Raw genomic sequence first — 15,286 nt, forward strand, 5'->3', positions numbered from 1 at the left:
TACAGCTGAGGAGCTTTTAATGCTCTGCACACGTTGGTGGACCTTACTTACCAAATGCACAAGGTGAGGTACCAAGTATGTATGAAACAAGAAGACCTTGTTAACACTGTCTTCCTGTGCATTTTTTCTGGTTCTCCTCCCCGTTCCACCAGGGGATTGGGGAGTGAGCGAGTGGCTGTGTGATATTTACTTGCCAGCTGTAGTTAAACCATGACACTAGTAATGGAAGTTCCCAAAGTAATGGCATTTCCTAGCCTGTAAACTGTTAACTCAGGACTGGAATAAAACAGTGAAAATCCTTGTCACTGGTGTTTCTTGTTCCACTGTTTGAACTGTTCTTGGGAAAGTGGAACATGTTACACAGAAAAATACAAGTGTGCTGAGCTTCAGCAGAAGAACAAGGAAAAGACCTATGCCTCTCATTACCACTTTGCTTTTCTCATCCACACATGTACATCATAATCCTTGAGATGAAGAGATTATGTGCCTCAGGAACTCTGGAATGGCAAGTGCATGTGTAGAGATGTGTTTCTGGCATGGGGTCAGGTGAGCTGCACTCATTAATCTGCTTAGGCCATAGCTGTGTAGGTACAATGTGATTACTGTTGCTTCAAAGAAAAATTACTACAGGAGAATAGGAGACAAAGTAATTATGCTGCTTCTCTTATGAATAACTGTATTTTGTATTCCTCAGTTGTGCCTAATTGGTTTAGCAAAAGGAAAGCTATTGTGCTGAATTTCCGTGTGTAAGGCAGCAACTTTCATTACCTTAAATATGAGGGAAAGTGAAAGACACTGACAGGAAGAACTAGCTGATTTTACTGGCCACTGGAATGACGCAGACAGGAGCAGTGTGATATGAGAAGCAATACATGCTGTCAGTGCTGATTTCCTTCGGTTGATTTAATCCTGACTGGTAAAAGGCATCAAAAGTTTCGAGCTTGTCATGTCCTGACTTGTTTTGAAAGGATGTAAAATTCATCAATGGAAGAACAGAAATGGAAGAGGTTTGCTTTGAGATTGATTACTTCATTTCCACTAATCCTGCACAGATCCATCTGCTCTGTGGTTCCCTGTATATTCTGCCTGACTCAGGTTAGATCATTTTTCACTGCCTTGTAGGAGCTGTTTTGTTTTGCCTGACTTGCGTTTCAGGCTAGTTCCCTCCACCTGCCATCAAACGGATGTGGCTAAGATGATGAAGTCAGGATTACTTGTGGAATTGAATGATGATTTGCAGTCACAGTAATACTGGTTAGGATCCTTAGGTGCCAAATTCAAATGGCAAATATCAAAGGGATAGTATTGTTCATGTGAAGTTGATAAAAGGAAGGATAAAATAAAATTGAGGTTTAGAACTTCAGCCTTGTCAAACTACTGAGGTTTTGAAGATGGAGACCATATTCCCCATCCTCATGTGTGTTTGTTTGTTTTTGTGGGTTTTTCTTGGCATATTACCGTGTCTGTCTTTCTTTGGGTTCTTGTTTCAGGATCCCTTCTCTTCACAAGGTTGTTGTGCCACCTATTGTCATAGTAGCAGTGCCATCAGTGATGCAAATTAATGACAAAAGCACGGTTTTTCATGCAGTTTCTAAAGTTGCTCCTCTTTGAGCAGGAGTAAAGTTCTGCTTTTTTTTTTTTAATTTAAAAATTAAAGTTTTTTTTTTTTTAATTTAAATTAAAAAAGAGATTTGATGAGTTTTGCAAGTTGTGTAGGGATTTATGTGGAAAAGGACTGACAAGTACTGCTGGTAGAAAAGGAAAATTTGTAGTGTTCCCATGTGCATGGGTAGTTGGTTCTTCCTGCTGGAAAACAGTTAAGCTTCAGCTTTTGTACGATTTATTGTGATCGTAATGGTCAGCATGTCCCAGAGCAATGCAGGCCACTGATGGTTGTTCTCAAAGGGCAAGTATAGAAGCTGGGAAGTTCAGTAGCCCTTCAAGGGGAGACCAGTTTCTTGTTGCTTGCTACTGATACAGGGTTAACCAATGTACAGGGGGTTGTACAGGGGGGTTGTACAGGAGGGTTAGAGGAATTCGCTTGCTTAAACAAAAGTATTGTCTGTACCTCTCATGCCTACTAAGCAGAACAAAGGCACTCTCCATTGATAAGGAAAAGCAGACACCTGGTTCTATTGACAAGGAAGAGCAGACTAATTCTACTGATAAGCAACTATTGATAAGGAAAAGCAGATGTCTGAAGGGGGAGAAGCAGATGGTTTATGGCTGTGACACAGACCAAACCCTAAGGCCATACGTGAAGACTAAAAAGTGAAAAGTTCAAGAAGAGGAAGACTCATTTACTTCATCTTGAAGACCCCTACCCACAGGAGGAAGGAAGATTCATTTGCTTCATCTTGAGACCCCTGCCCATGACCAGAGGGGGCACTGCGCAGGCGCAAAGGACATTCTAACTCATTATAATATGAAGCGGGGATAGGACATGAATATGTATAGGCATATTGTGCAACCTTATGAATATATATAACTTTAGAGAATAAACGTAGAGGGAAACAACACTGAGGTACGCATGACTTTGAGGAATTGTCCCTGTGCGTCTCAGCGCTGAATAAAAAGCATACCTACTTTACAATTTTAATGAGTTGTGGAGTCTATCCGCGTATCACTACTGTGGTGAAGAGAAAGTCATGATGTGACTGAGCTCAATGGGCCATGAAAGTGAGACTGTGCTGGTTTTTCCTGTAGTGACTGACAGACTGGGAGCTACATCTGGCTTTGCAGATGTATTTGCGTTGGCTTTACAGATAAGAGGACCCTAAGGTAAAGAAACTTCCACTATTTGAGAACCATGCTGTGCAGCAATTCCATTATATTACCTTGGGGAAATGTTTCCTGGTTTTTGTTTTCCATTCTTTCCCTTCTGAGACCTGTGTAAACTGCGTGCATTCTGGATTTTGTCTAATTTGATCTTTCATCATGAAGACCATATGTGAGATGGACCTCATGCAGCGATCCCACTCTTCTATTTTTTTGGGGGCACATCTCAGGCTGTTTGGGCTTCTGATACACAAAGCATACTGTGAGGATTAACTACAGCATGAGCATGGTAGGACTGCATCTAGCACTGCAATACATTTCAGTAATGCACAGCAGAGAAGCCAAGGCTGCAAAGGGGATCACCAGTGCTGTTGGTGTTACTCGTCACACACTCATGTCAGAATAAATAGAGGCTTCATATCTTTGAGCTTGAGGTCAAAGGGGTAGAGCAATGTTAATAGATTAGTTTTAATTGGATTTAAGAATTAGATTTCTAACCTGAAATTTGTAGCATTTTTTAATTAAGATAATTTCTTCTTTCCAGCATGGAAAAAAGAAAAAAAGCCACCAAAAAGCTCCAGTATATTCTTGGCTGCTATTCAAAAATTAATAAACAGTTTATGAAAATAGAGTATTTGAATATGGTAACTGTGAAAAATACTAGCTATTTGGCTCAGAAAAATATGGAATTACTGCTTTTACTCTTGTGGCTGTCATAAGTTTGAAAAAGGATATGTGTGGACAGTGACAAATAGCTGACAACTGATGAATGGCTAATCAAGGATGCCTTTTTTAAAAAAAAAGAAGCTTGGAATTACGGAGTTCCTTTTTAAAGTGAGTAAATTATTAACAGCTTCCTTTTTATCAAAGAAGATTCTTGAGATCAGATTTGCAGAATATAGGGATACACCGATATTGCTCTACAGGGGATATTTTTCTCTTGCCATTAGAGATAATCAATCTTCAGAGACTAAATATTAATTTAGCAGAGCAATCAAACCTTTGGCAGAAGGAAGAGGGAGCATTCGGAGCTTTGGCAGAGAGAAGTCGCTGGAGGTGGCTGCAGCTGCTTTCAGTTGAGTGTAGGCAGTGGGAGGGGATCTTGGAAATGAAGAGGATTTCCAAAGAGCACTTGTAGCCAGCATGTGCAGTCAGCTTAGCTTGAAAGGGAGATAAAACTGATGCGTGAAATCCAACGTACAATAACATGTTCTATCGTTCTCAGAAGGGAAATGAAGACCAGGAATAGCAGTTTTGAGGGATATCAGGGTATAGGTTCTGTCACTCTTAACATGGATTTTTCACTGATTTGCATACAGATATACATACCATTAACTGCAGTTAAACTGAGAAGTTATATGAGTTGTGCTTTTATTGGCTGTAGCATGGATGTAGCGAATGTTCACGTCATGTTAGGTTTAAGCGAGATTATACCCCCCTGTCACGGTTTGTAGTTTCTATTCTATTCATATTTCCCAGGTCTGAGAGCCTGCATGTGCTCCTGAGGTTATTGAGTCTGTTCACAATTTTCATGTTAGCAATATAGAGAAAATGGCATGAATTTTTTCTTTAAAGAAAAAAATAATTCTTTTCAGACATTTAGGAAAAAACCCCATACACAAGACAATAAAAATTATAATGAGAAATGGCTCACTGCCAGCATCTACTCCCCGGACTGAATATGCATCTTGTAGTTAGTAAGAAAATATACAGAAAGTATCTCAAATAATTCCATATTGAGGAAACTTTCCTAGACCTTGTAGATCAGTGCCTTAGTTGGGGCTTTGGGGATTGAAGCTCTTTGTTACTTGCTCTTTTGTCTTCCCAAATCTGTCTTGTATAAAAATAATTTTACCGGAAAGTCTAAGAATGCTCTGATGCAGTCTGAACTCTATTCTAGTGGTTACAGCACTTTTTTGGAAGCTGTGGGTTAGTTTGGTTGCCTTCTGGTTCCACCACACTGTGGTGATATCAAAGGGAGGTGTCCTTTGAAAGAAAACGGTGTACTCTGAACAGATATTAGATTTCCAAGTAAACCCCTGCTGCCTTCCCAGTGTCTTGCAGGACAAGAAGAGGCAAAGCTTCAGGCTTGCCTTTTTTCCTGAAGATTTCCTGTGAACTGTTTGGTTCCGGCCTCTCCCTGCCCTGGAAACTGATTGTTGTTTCTCTGTGCTGTCATCTGTGCAGAGATGTAAAATGGAATTGTTACAGCACTTAATTGCTAAAGGATCTATATTCTTTCTGGGATACAATTCTAAAGTAACTGGCAGTCTAGGTAACATGTTTGTAAAGAATAAATATTTGTATCTTGGGATAGCTACAAGTGAAATTCACCACAAGCATCTTCTGTAAAGAAGGATGCAGGGAATCTTGCAGTAAAAAATACTGCAGGTACATGATTAAAGGCTGGAAAGAATTTCTAAAGACCGAGGGGCACATCTACAACCGCTCCAGCAAAAATCTGTAGCTCTGTTCTGCAGGTGTGGGGATGGTGAGGATGTTTTGTTTCTACTGATGTCGCTTAGGAAAAATTGAATTGTTTTAGATGAAGTCTTTTAAACTGGGCACTTCGCATAGATCAACTTTGTTGCTGGTTAGCTGGAATAGTTAAAGTTTGGCAAAGTAAAAAGTGACTGAAAATCAAGTCTAATAAGCATCAGGTGAATGTAATGATATGCGTGGTAATATTTGCATGTAATAATAATTGCATAGTGAAAACATATTACAATATCTTAACTTTATGGTAATAATTTTCCCCTACATTTCTATATGGGTGATTCCAAGCCTCGGGAATAACGGACCCTGCAGCAGTAAGCCCAGTTCAGGTTGTACCCTTGACTAAATCTGTCTGGTGTAGGTATTAGGCTTTTGCTGTTCATGTGTTTTCAGGTGAACCGCTAAGCAGTTCTCTTCGGAAGAACAATTGGGTCTGGGGAGTGAGTGAAGAAGAGGGGTGCGAGAGCCTGTTCGGTCCCCGTTGCTATGGAGACTCCTCCTCTTCCTATGTATCAGCAGAGGCGCCTTGTCTGGCTTTGGCTGAGGGGCTGCTCGGATAGCACCACCGTGGTGTAGAAGAGAGGCACTGGGAAAACAGTGATTCACCCAGCTTGGAAATGTATGAAATGCAGTGATTTATACCTGAAAGTGCTTGGCACTTCAGGGATACTGTGTGCTAGAGCCTTCCTCAGACATGTGCTGGGGGATTAACTGATGTCTTTAAACATTGTGTGCGTTGATGATCCTAAACTGATCCCTATTTAGGGTGAAACTGATTGATAACCATCATTTTACTGTCTGTAGTCGCCCTGTGAACACACTTCAATGACAGCTGTGAACCAGAGCTGTGAAACTAAGTGACTGGATGTTAATGTTTTGCTTTTCACTGAGAGTTACGTTTGCCCAAATTCCAAATGGTGTATATATCACCGTTTTGAACTTCAGTGAAAGTTTAGATGCATCTAGATTTTGAATTGGATATTATGGCAGTAAGTTAGTATTTTGGGCGTGAATGAACCCAAGTCCTTAGAAAGAATTTTAAATGCATGTTAGTTCTGTCTGTTGCAGATCTCATTTATTGGCTTGCTATTTAAGCAGGCACCATGAGCACTTAAATGAGAGTTTTATTCTTCTCTGTTTGTCTTTAATAATTAATTCATTTGTATGGTGTTGGAAAAAGTAAGTTTGCTGCTTGCTGGGAACATTTTTCAAGATCTAGGAAACTGTGGACTTTTCTATCGCTCATCCCCAAAAAGATGGTGATAAGTGTTTAGGTGCTGCTGAATCCCATAGGCTAATAGAGGTGAGCTTGCTGCAGCTCCATGTCCTCCATGCTGCAAGCCTGAGCACACATTCCCAAGAGGCACACATACACATATGTGTGCAATACACATACATAAACATATATGCATAAGCAGCCACGCAGACTGACACAGAAAGTAAGTTCAGCACTCATGCAAACAAAAAAAGTGCCAATGGCCTCATCCTCTTCCCCTTTCTGGCTGCTCAGGATGAAAGCCCGTTAGTATAAAATACCTAAGTCTAAACACATATAAGCAATATGGATCCCTGTGTAGTAGCTGTTCTTAGCCATCCAGTCTAGCCAGCAGTCAGCCCAGGATCCTGTCTTCCAGTTGCCTCACATATAGACACATAGCTGTGGACGGGGCTCTCCAGTGGCTGGCCCAGAACTATGACCTTACCAGTAGCTGACCTCCAAATCCCAAGGTCTTTCCAGCAGTTGGCTTGGATCTTCTGGTCCTCCACTAACCAACTTACAGACCCCTGTTGTCCCCCCTGGTTATCTGGCTCAGACTTATGGCCACATCATGACTTGTCTCCTAGGCATCTTACCTTACTTGTTGGCTAGCCTGGCTTGATTTTCAATAGTGACTGCGCACTGACATACACACTCACATGAATGCACACTCTTGTCTCTCCTGTTGTTGCCACCCTGATGTCCCATGGTCTGACTTCAGTTACTGCACTTGGACCTCCATATGCACACAGACCCATGGGGTAGAGAGCCCCTCACCCACAAAAAGGGTTGGAAATGGAGTTTAAGGAGAGGATGGGATAGACTGTGCTGATCAGGTTCAGGACATGGCCAGGCAAACATACTGACCAAGTGCCAATTTATAGATGGCTTTTATCCCCTTCTCCATCTAGTCCCCCATATTAGTACCAGACCACCTAGAACTCTCCCTTTACTCACCTTTTCCTCCCTACTGTAAACATATACCATGGTAAGTTTTGTACAATCCCCAAATGCTTATCCCCTGGGTCCCACAATGACTCCCATTGCCTCTGGGCTAAACCCCCTCAGGCTGAAAGGAGACCTGGAGAGCCTCTCCCACCCACTCACAGATGGGGCCACCCCTGGCCCATGGGGTGGAGGCTCCCCTGTGACAACCAGGGGAGGGTTTTGACAGGGGCTCCATTCTCTCAGTAGGTTATTGGGGTTCCCACACCTGCTTTTGTGTCTCTCTGTTCCTTTGTCTTCACAAAGGCAATCCTGTAAGCTTATATTTCCTAATATAAGCTACATAGTGCATTTCTTTTAGATAATTTGAGTATGGTGATGCTCTGAGATTATACAGTATATTGTATATGTACTAGTGGGAATATCAGAGTGAAGTCATTTGCAGAGGAAAAGCAAAAGTAGATCTTATATACATCCTGTAAATATTTAAGGAAAAATTCCCAAGTGCTCAAGATAATACTTCCTTTTCCTGCTGTACATCTTTTGGTCCCTGCCCTGTATTCCATCAGACCATAACAGAATCTGTAAATGACTCTGCATTCTTGGGTGTCCAATATAGGTGGCCACTAGGGCAACAACTGAACTGGAAGTTTCATTTTGAGATTTGAGACTTCTCTTTGTTATGGTTCCTATACTTCCTGTATCTGTATGTAACAAGGAAGGAGTTCTCAAAATGCTCAATGTTCTGAGAGTGGGCTAGGTGCTGCTAGAAAGTTTGCAAATGGCAGAAACACCAGTGAAGAATTGTATCCGTTTTCATTTCACTCTTGATTAAATGCTATCCCTGTAGGAAGTACAGCCTCTTGCTCTCTGTTACATGTAAACCTTTGTTATTTTTAGCATTTTTAAATTAGATGTAGCAGCTGGAAGCAGGGACAAGAACTGGTGCCTTGTGTCAGCCAGCTTCCTTTGAAGCATTGCAATAAGGAGAATATCCTGGATTGGAGGGCTACCTGGACAAGAGATTGCACCGCCTTTGATGGTAAGGCATTAGTCAGACAATGCAAATGGCAGTTGTGGTAGTAACAAAAGCAGTAGTGAAGCTGTGAAATGGTGATGGCTGGAAGAGCTCTAATTGTCTTATTCTATGCTCATGGTCTTTTGCTGTTGGGGTTTGCTGGAAGATTGCTGTGGACTGCTGCTTTTTTGAATGCTGTATGAGTTATGTATTCAGTGTTGTAATTTACATTCTTCTCCATCATGAATAGTCTGGCTTACTTCCTGACAATGGTGGTCCTTCCTTCCGGTCTGGCAGTTCTCTTTGGGGAAAACAGCCTGTAATTTTTGGGGGAACAGAGACTTTATTTTTAGTCTGCTTTTTATTTCTACCACCTTTGACTTACTCTCTTGTCTGTCAAAGGAATTCCATGCAAGAACTCAACAACTTACTCCAGAAGACTGGTAAAATATAAAGTGATCTTGCTTCTTGTGTAACCTTGTATATCTTTCTCTACATACCTTGCATCACTTTGCTTCTGCTCAGAATCCAGCAGGCCTTACTTGTGTTGTGTATCTGTATTTCCTATGGCATAACTGGATCATTTCTCTGATACTGTAGAACAGCCAACAAAGTCACTCATGCAAGGGGTTAAAATACATTTTCTACTGCTATTGCCGGAATTAATTGGAAAACGTGGAAAATATTGCACTAGGGTGCTTTTTGTTGTTGTTTTCATTCAATGTCTGTAGTTTTAATTAGTTCTATTGTATTAGGCTGTTTATTTCTTCTAGCCTTTTCAGGGGAGCATTAGCTACAACCTCTTTGGGACTGTGTCAGTCTGAATCAGGTGCTTTTTTGTGCATTTTTGGCTTTCCCCAACTTTTAGTTTAAATATTTCCCTGCAGTTTAAAGGTACAGCCAGCCTGTCCTTTTACAAGTCTGTCTTGTCACAAAAGGTACCCCATTTCTAAGCATCACCATCTCATTCATGCATTGGGACTCCAGATCTCTGTCTCCCCCTAGCATGTAGAACTCTTACCAAGTCTCTTAGTGACAGTGGTTATGAAGGTCCTGTGCTTCAGTGTCGTGGTTGATAACACGAACTGAGATTCCAGGACAAACTTCTGACACTTCCCTGTGTTATTGTGTCGTGGTTTAAACCCAGTCAGGTAATTCATTTGCTCACTTCCCCCCCCCTTTCTTGCCTTCCCCCTGCTCTCGGAGGGATGGAGAGGAGAATTGAAAAGAATGCAACTCCCACGGGTTGAGATAAGAACACTTTAGTAACTAAGGTATAACACAAATCACTACTGCTACCACCAATGATAATAATGATAAAGGAAATAACAAGGGAAGAGAATACAACACCTCAGCACCAGCTGACCGATAACTCGGCCCCCAAGCCCGACCAAGCTCTGACCGATACCTCCTCCAACCCTGCAGTCTCCCAGCCCTTCCGGCTAACTCCCAGTTACCTCCTGGGCATGACGTGCTGTGGTATGGAATACCTCTTTGGTCAGTTTGGGTCAGGTGTCCTGTCTCTGCTTCCTCCTGGCTTCCCCTCCTCCCTGGCAGAGCATGAGGCTCACAGAGTCCTTGGTCAGGGTAAACATCACTTAACAACAACCGAAAACATCGGCTTCACCAACACTGTTCTCAAGCTAGAAGTCAAAACACAGCACTGCACCAGTTAACACAAAAGAAAAAACATGACTACTACTGCTGAACCCAGGACATATTGGTACTGATACAGACAGACCATTGACCCTGTTCTTCCTTGTGAGCTACCAGAAGGTTCAAGGAGGTCCGCTCCCTTTGCACTTGACAGGCAAGTTGCTGTTCAGTTCTTCTCCAGTACCTCAAACCCTGCTACTTCTGTGCCTAGTAAAGCAACTTGCTGCTGCTTCCTGTCGTCTGAGTCCTTTCTACTCTGTTACATCCAGTATTATCCAATATTATCCAATATCTGGGCACTCTTGCCCAGACGGATACAGTGCTTCCTTGAGACTCGTGTCCCAGTCACAAGAGCTGCTGTGCTGAAGCCAAGGCTATGCAGCAGTGTTCCTGTTGGCCTATCTGGGACCTTTTCATTTCTCTTCACTGTTCCAGTTCAGCCATTCCCATCTGAGGAGGACGAGGGCCAAGAACTCCTTGTACTGTACACATACACATATACACAAAAAACCTGCCCTTGAATAGGTAATCACATGTCCAGCCAGTAGCAGTATCTGTTCCTGGACTTTGACTGGCACGTTGAGCTGAACTTTTTCTAAAGCTTTACCAGTTTAGCTTGTCTTTTGTTTCAGTGAATTAAGATGGCAGTCTTTGTACTGTACTGTAGCCTTCATAAGATTCTTATCAGTGAAGTAAGCTGCGGTCTATATGAGATAAACTGAAGAGTGAGTGCATGCATGTGTGAGTGAGCATGCATAGAGAAGTAAGCTGATTCGTACCTTTGCCAGTGAAGACTCCCTGTCCACTCCTCCATGGTGACTGCCCCTGTTCACCATGTTCCCGTGGTTACTTGGTTTCTGTTAGGCCTTTTGGCCTGTTTTCAGCTCTGTTCCAGGTATGCTCAGCCTCGTCAGGATGAGGAGACTGCCTTGCAGACCTCTTTGCATGCAACCCTCTCCCATCCTTTACAGCAGTTGCTTGTCAAACGCTCAGAGCAGCCTCAGCAAATTCCCACTTACCCAAAGCATGTGGCCAAAGCACCAAAGGAAGCGGGCCAGCCCTAAGTTCAGCAGCTTGTACTTGTACTATACAGTACCTTGTACTGTTTTCCCTCTTTCTTTGGCAGAACAGCTGTGTCACCTGCCCTCTTTGGTTTGCCTTTTTTTGCTACATGTATTCCCACCACTGATCCAGAGAAATCTCCAGGAACTCGCCAACAAAGTTTTAAGTTGACAAGCTGTATTCTTTATTGCGGCGCCGGGAGACACGGCGGATAGCTCCTCCTAGCGCGTCTCTCTCGAAGTGCTAAACAAGCTGTCCTTCTGTAGTCCCTAAGCATACATATTCATTACGTACATGCATATTCATGAGGTTACTTATGTATTGCGTCATTTTTCTAGGAAGTTTCTCCCGCGTGCGCACAAAAATGTGGTTGTGGTCTTTGGGGGTTGTTTACTTTTTCCGACAATCTTCATTACTTAGCTGTTCCTTGAACTTCCGTCCTGGCAGTCTTTGAAGCATACGCAGTAGATAAATGCTCACGCCAGCTTAATTAGTTTAGTAACACCACTGACATAATTGAATGATTCCTCCCTGTCCTTCTACCTATCAGTTAACTTAGCTACAACTCATCCTGAACATCTGCTAGTTTCAGTTAATCTTTATCTACGTGTTCTGTTTTGCTTACCATAAATTTTGTACAAGGTTACAGGGTCCTAGAACTACGTCAGCTACGGTCATTTATCTTATACAAGGATGAGCACTAAGTAGAACTAATTTACTTACTTATAATAGATTATATTTTAGTCTATATTTCTCTATTTCACCACAGAGAGGTAAACATTCATCCTGTTTTGTTTGGAGTGCACAAATACCCTCTGATGGCTGCATGTAAGATCTGTCTTTTTTTGCAGTTATGTCTGTGTCTTGTGTACGTTAAGTCTAGGAAACTACATGTATGGGTACAGTAAGTAAGTAACACTGTGTATATGGCTAGTAGTCATCAGGAAATTATAATGGGATGTTGCCGCCTACATAGCTCTTTAACACATCTGTATTTTTTGTGCACGTTTTGAAAGATGCAGTCCTTTTTTTCCTGCTCCACGCAAACACTGATGCATTAATAGAAAAAGGGAACATTACAAGAACATCATGTACAGGTCAGCAGAATTATTATAATACTTAAAGAAAAAGCTGCAGAACTCAATAGGGTATTACAGAAGTGCTTTTTGTTTCACTTATAAAAATTTGGATCTATTATCCTTATTTTCATCCAGTGCAGTTCTCTAGTGTTCATGCTAGATTTAGCTGAGTTCAGTGGTCTATGTCTGCAATTTAATTTAAAAAAAAAAATATAAATTGCCACCACAGTCAAAATTTTCTGTTTTTAACAAAGACGTCCTGTTCTTTTTGTTCAGTTTTTAGAACACAGTCAGCAGAAGAAAAGAATCTGGTTAAAGGAGATACTAAAACACTCATGCAGTTGACACTGCATGATGTGGTACCAGTCTCTAGAGGCTTATTTTGATTATTTTAAGCATTTAAGAAAGCAAAATTGTTTTTTGGTTTTGTCTTTTTTTTCTTTGAGAGAGCGAATTATTCCAAAAGGCCAGCCTTCCCGTGTTGTTTGGTTCTTTTTCTTTTTTTTTTTTTTTTTTTTAAGGGCAGAATCCATCTGGGTACACATTTTTGCTTTGCTAAGTAATAGTTGGTATTATTTACCTATAACATTATCTCTCATATCTTAGAGTAAAGCTTTTATCTGGTGTCTTGTTATTCAGGCAATATAATAGCTAATTTATACATTATCATTTGTAAGCTGTGTTTACACAGAAACTCGCATTCATTTACATAAACCTGTTTTAAATGATCACTCTTATGCAGTGTCAGGACCATTATTCAGATTAAAATGAAATTAATGTTCAAACAGTCTTTTGCACCTGGTAGTGGAGTACCACCCATCCCGTGCCAGGGTTACACTTGAATTGATCTACCACACCTTGGGGACAAACATGCTGGCATAGCGTGCTCAGGGTGCTTGGCCATAGTAAGTGACAGGTGCTTTAACCGCTTAGTTTAATCTGATAACACAGGCACCTCCCATACAAAGGCTGAGAAAGTTGGGGTTGTTCAGCCTGGGGAAGAGAAGGCTGCATGGAGATCTCAGAGCAGCCTTCCAGTATCTGAAGCTGGCCTACAAGGATGCCAGAGGGGGACTCTTCACCAGCAACTGTAGTGATAGGACAAGGGGGAATGGCTTCAGCTTTAAACGGGGAAAGTTCAGGTTAGGTATAAAGAAGTTCTTTACTGTGAGGGTGGTGAGGCACTGGAGAGAAGTGGTAAATGCTCCATCCCTGCCAGTGTTGAAGGCCAGGTTGGATGGGGCTTTGAGCAACTTAGTCTAGTGGAAGGCATCCCTGCCCATGGCAGGGCGGCTGGAACTAGATGATCTTAAGGTCCTTTCCAACTCAAAACATTTTATGATTCTATGATTCTAGGCAGTGGCCAGGCTCAGACTAGTCAAGACTATGTAACTTTGCTTTCTGCCTAACAAATTTCTTCATGTCTGTAATGCCTAATTTCTAGTGGTTTGCTTAGCTATGTCTTGAACTAATTTACGGTTCTTTTTTTCTTCCCTGACTTAATAATTTTAGTTAAGTTTTAAACTTGAGATGAGCTTGTATTGTGCATTGTGGATCAGTCTTTGGAACTGTGTCTTTAACATGTCTATGTAAGTCACTCTTCAATTTGTCTGAAGTTGTCAGAACAACTTAGAATTTAGATTTCTTAAGTCCAAAGAGCAAAGGAAAAGGTAAAAGAAGCTAGAGTATATAAAAGTAATAGCAGAAGGAGCAATGTTTGTGAGATGCATACAGCTGAAATTGTCAGAAATTATGGGTGAGTTTTGGCTATCTGGCCCAAGAAGCTGTAAAGATGGATGTTCACCTTCTCCTAAATATCAGGCTTACGATGTCACCCAGCAGAATCGTTACCTGCTCTTGCAAAATTGGGCCATAAGTGACTTCCAAAGGTAATGTGGTTACTTAGTGAACCCTGTGGTTTTACCTCAGTACTGTTATTTCTGGTCTTCTGTTTTGGAGAGTGGCCACCTAGGCTGTACATTTCGAAGCTCTAGAAATCAAATTTTCATGTACTTCTGATATAAAAACCACAGACCACACACACAAATTTCCCAATTTCATCTTGCTTCAGCAAAGTTATTTTTAAAATAAATTTTTATTTCCAAAGTGATTCACTGCATTGGAAGAGTCTTAATTAGAAAATCCCTGCTGGCTGTTGAGTGCTTTCAGTGAAATCTGATAAATTGGATGCTACCACTGTGTGGAATAATTCTGCCAGTACTTGGGGAGTCTTTTGAACAATTTGCTGCTGCTCAGGGGGTTCCCAAAAGATTGATTATAAACTAAGACCATCACAGGAGCATGCAATTGAAAAATATATTCTGTGCTTTTTTTAACTCTTGAGAGTTGCAAAGCCTGTAAAGACCTGGAATGAAGACTGAAATCTGTCTTTGGATATGGAGGTAAGTTACAAAAAATTACAGTGGCCTATGGAGAAGACAGCGGTCAGACTGAAGAGTTTCCTCACATCTCCTTTTTCTGTAACCTTTTAACTCTATTCTGTTGCTAAACCTCCTGAGTGCAGAGAGATGTTTTTGAGAATTGTCTTTTTGGCATGGTAACTACTGCAGCAGCAGTGTGTAATAGCAGTCACAGATACTAGTAGTGTGTTAATAGTCAGCAGGGAGTATTAAATTATAGACCTGTATTGCAGCAATACTTACCCAAGGTACATGCGCTAGAAAGTGCTATATATTTCAGTGAAGCAGTGGGGAACCTTGGCTTGATCTCTCTCTATATAAAGTATAATAGTATATAGAGTATATATACTCTATAGAGTATATATAGTATATATACTCTATATACTATAAAGTATATATTGTTGATCTATATATAGAGATATAAAGTATAAATGACAGCTTTCTGTTTGTTGCATTTGACACTTTTTTCCATGTTAGGAAACCAGCTACAGAGAGAACCTTTTTTTTTTTCAGCTGTGGGAGCTATGTAGATCCTCTGTGGGATGCTTACATTTTTTAATGTTTTCTCTTTTAA

At 41.2% G+C, this 15,286-nt stretch overlaps 1 protein-coding gene across 2 annotated transcripts in view; it reads left to right on the forward strand.

Moving 5' to 3' along the window:
• The window catches only part of GPR176 (G protein-coupled receptor 176), a 40,626-nt gene that overhangs the window by 4,502 nt on the left and 20,838 nt on the right, over positions 1-15,286 (forward strand). Inside the window, exon 2 of one of the 2 annotated variants that reach the window (XM_061463364.1) lies at positions 8,378-8,519. The exons of the other annotated variant lie outside the window; for it this stretch is intronic. The gene's annotated coding sequence lies outside the window, so the exon portion shown is untranslated. The remainder of the gene's footprint in view (positions 1-8,377; positions 8,520-15,286) is intronic. 2 annotated transcript variants of the gene reach the window in all.

This window comes from Pezoporus flaviventris, unplaced genomic scaffold (genome assembly GCF_033815535.1).
Source record: "Pezoporus flaviventris isolate CSIRO_AGI_PZ_B2104156 unplaced genomic scaffold, CSIRO_AGI_Pfla_v1 ptg000036l, whole genome shotgun sequence".
NCBI classification, from domain to species: domain Eukaryota; kingdom Metazoa; phylum Chordata; class Aves; order Psittaciformes; family Psittacidae; genus Pezoporus; species Pezoporus flaviventris.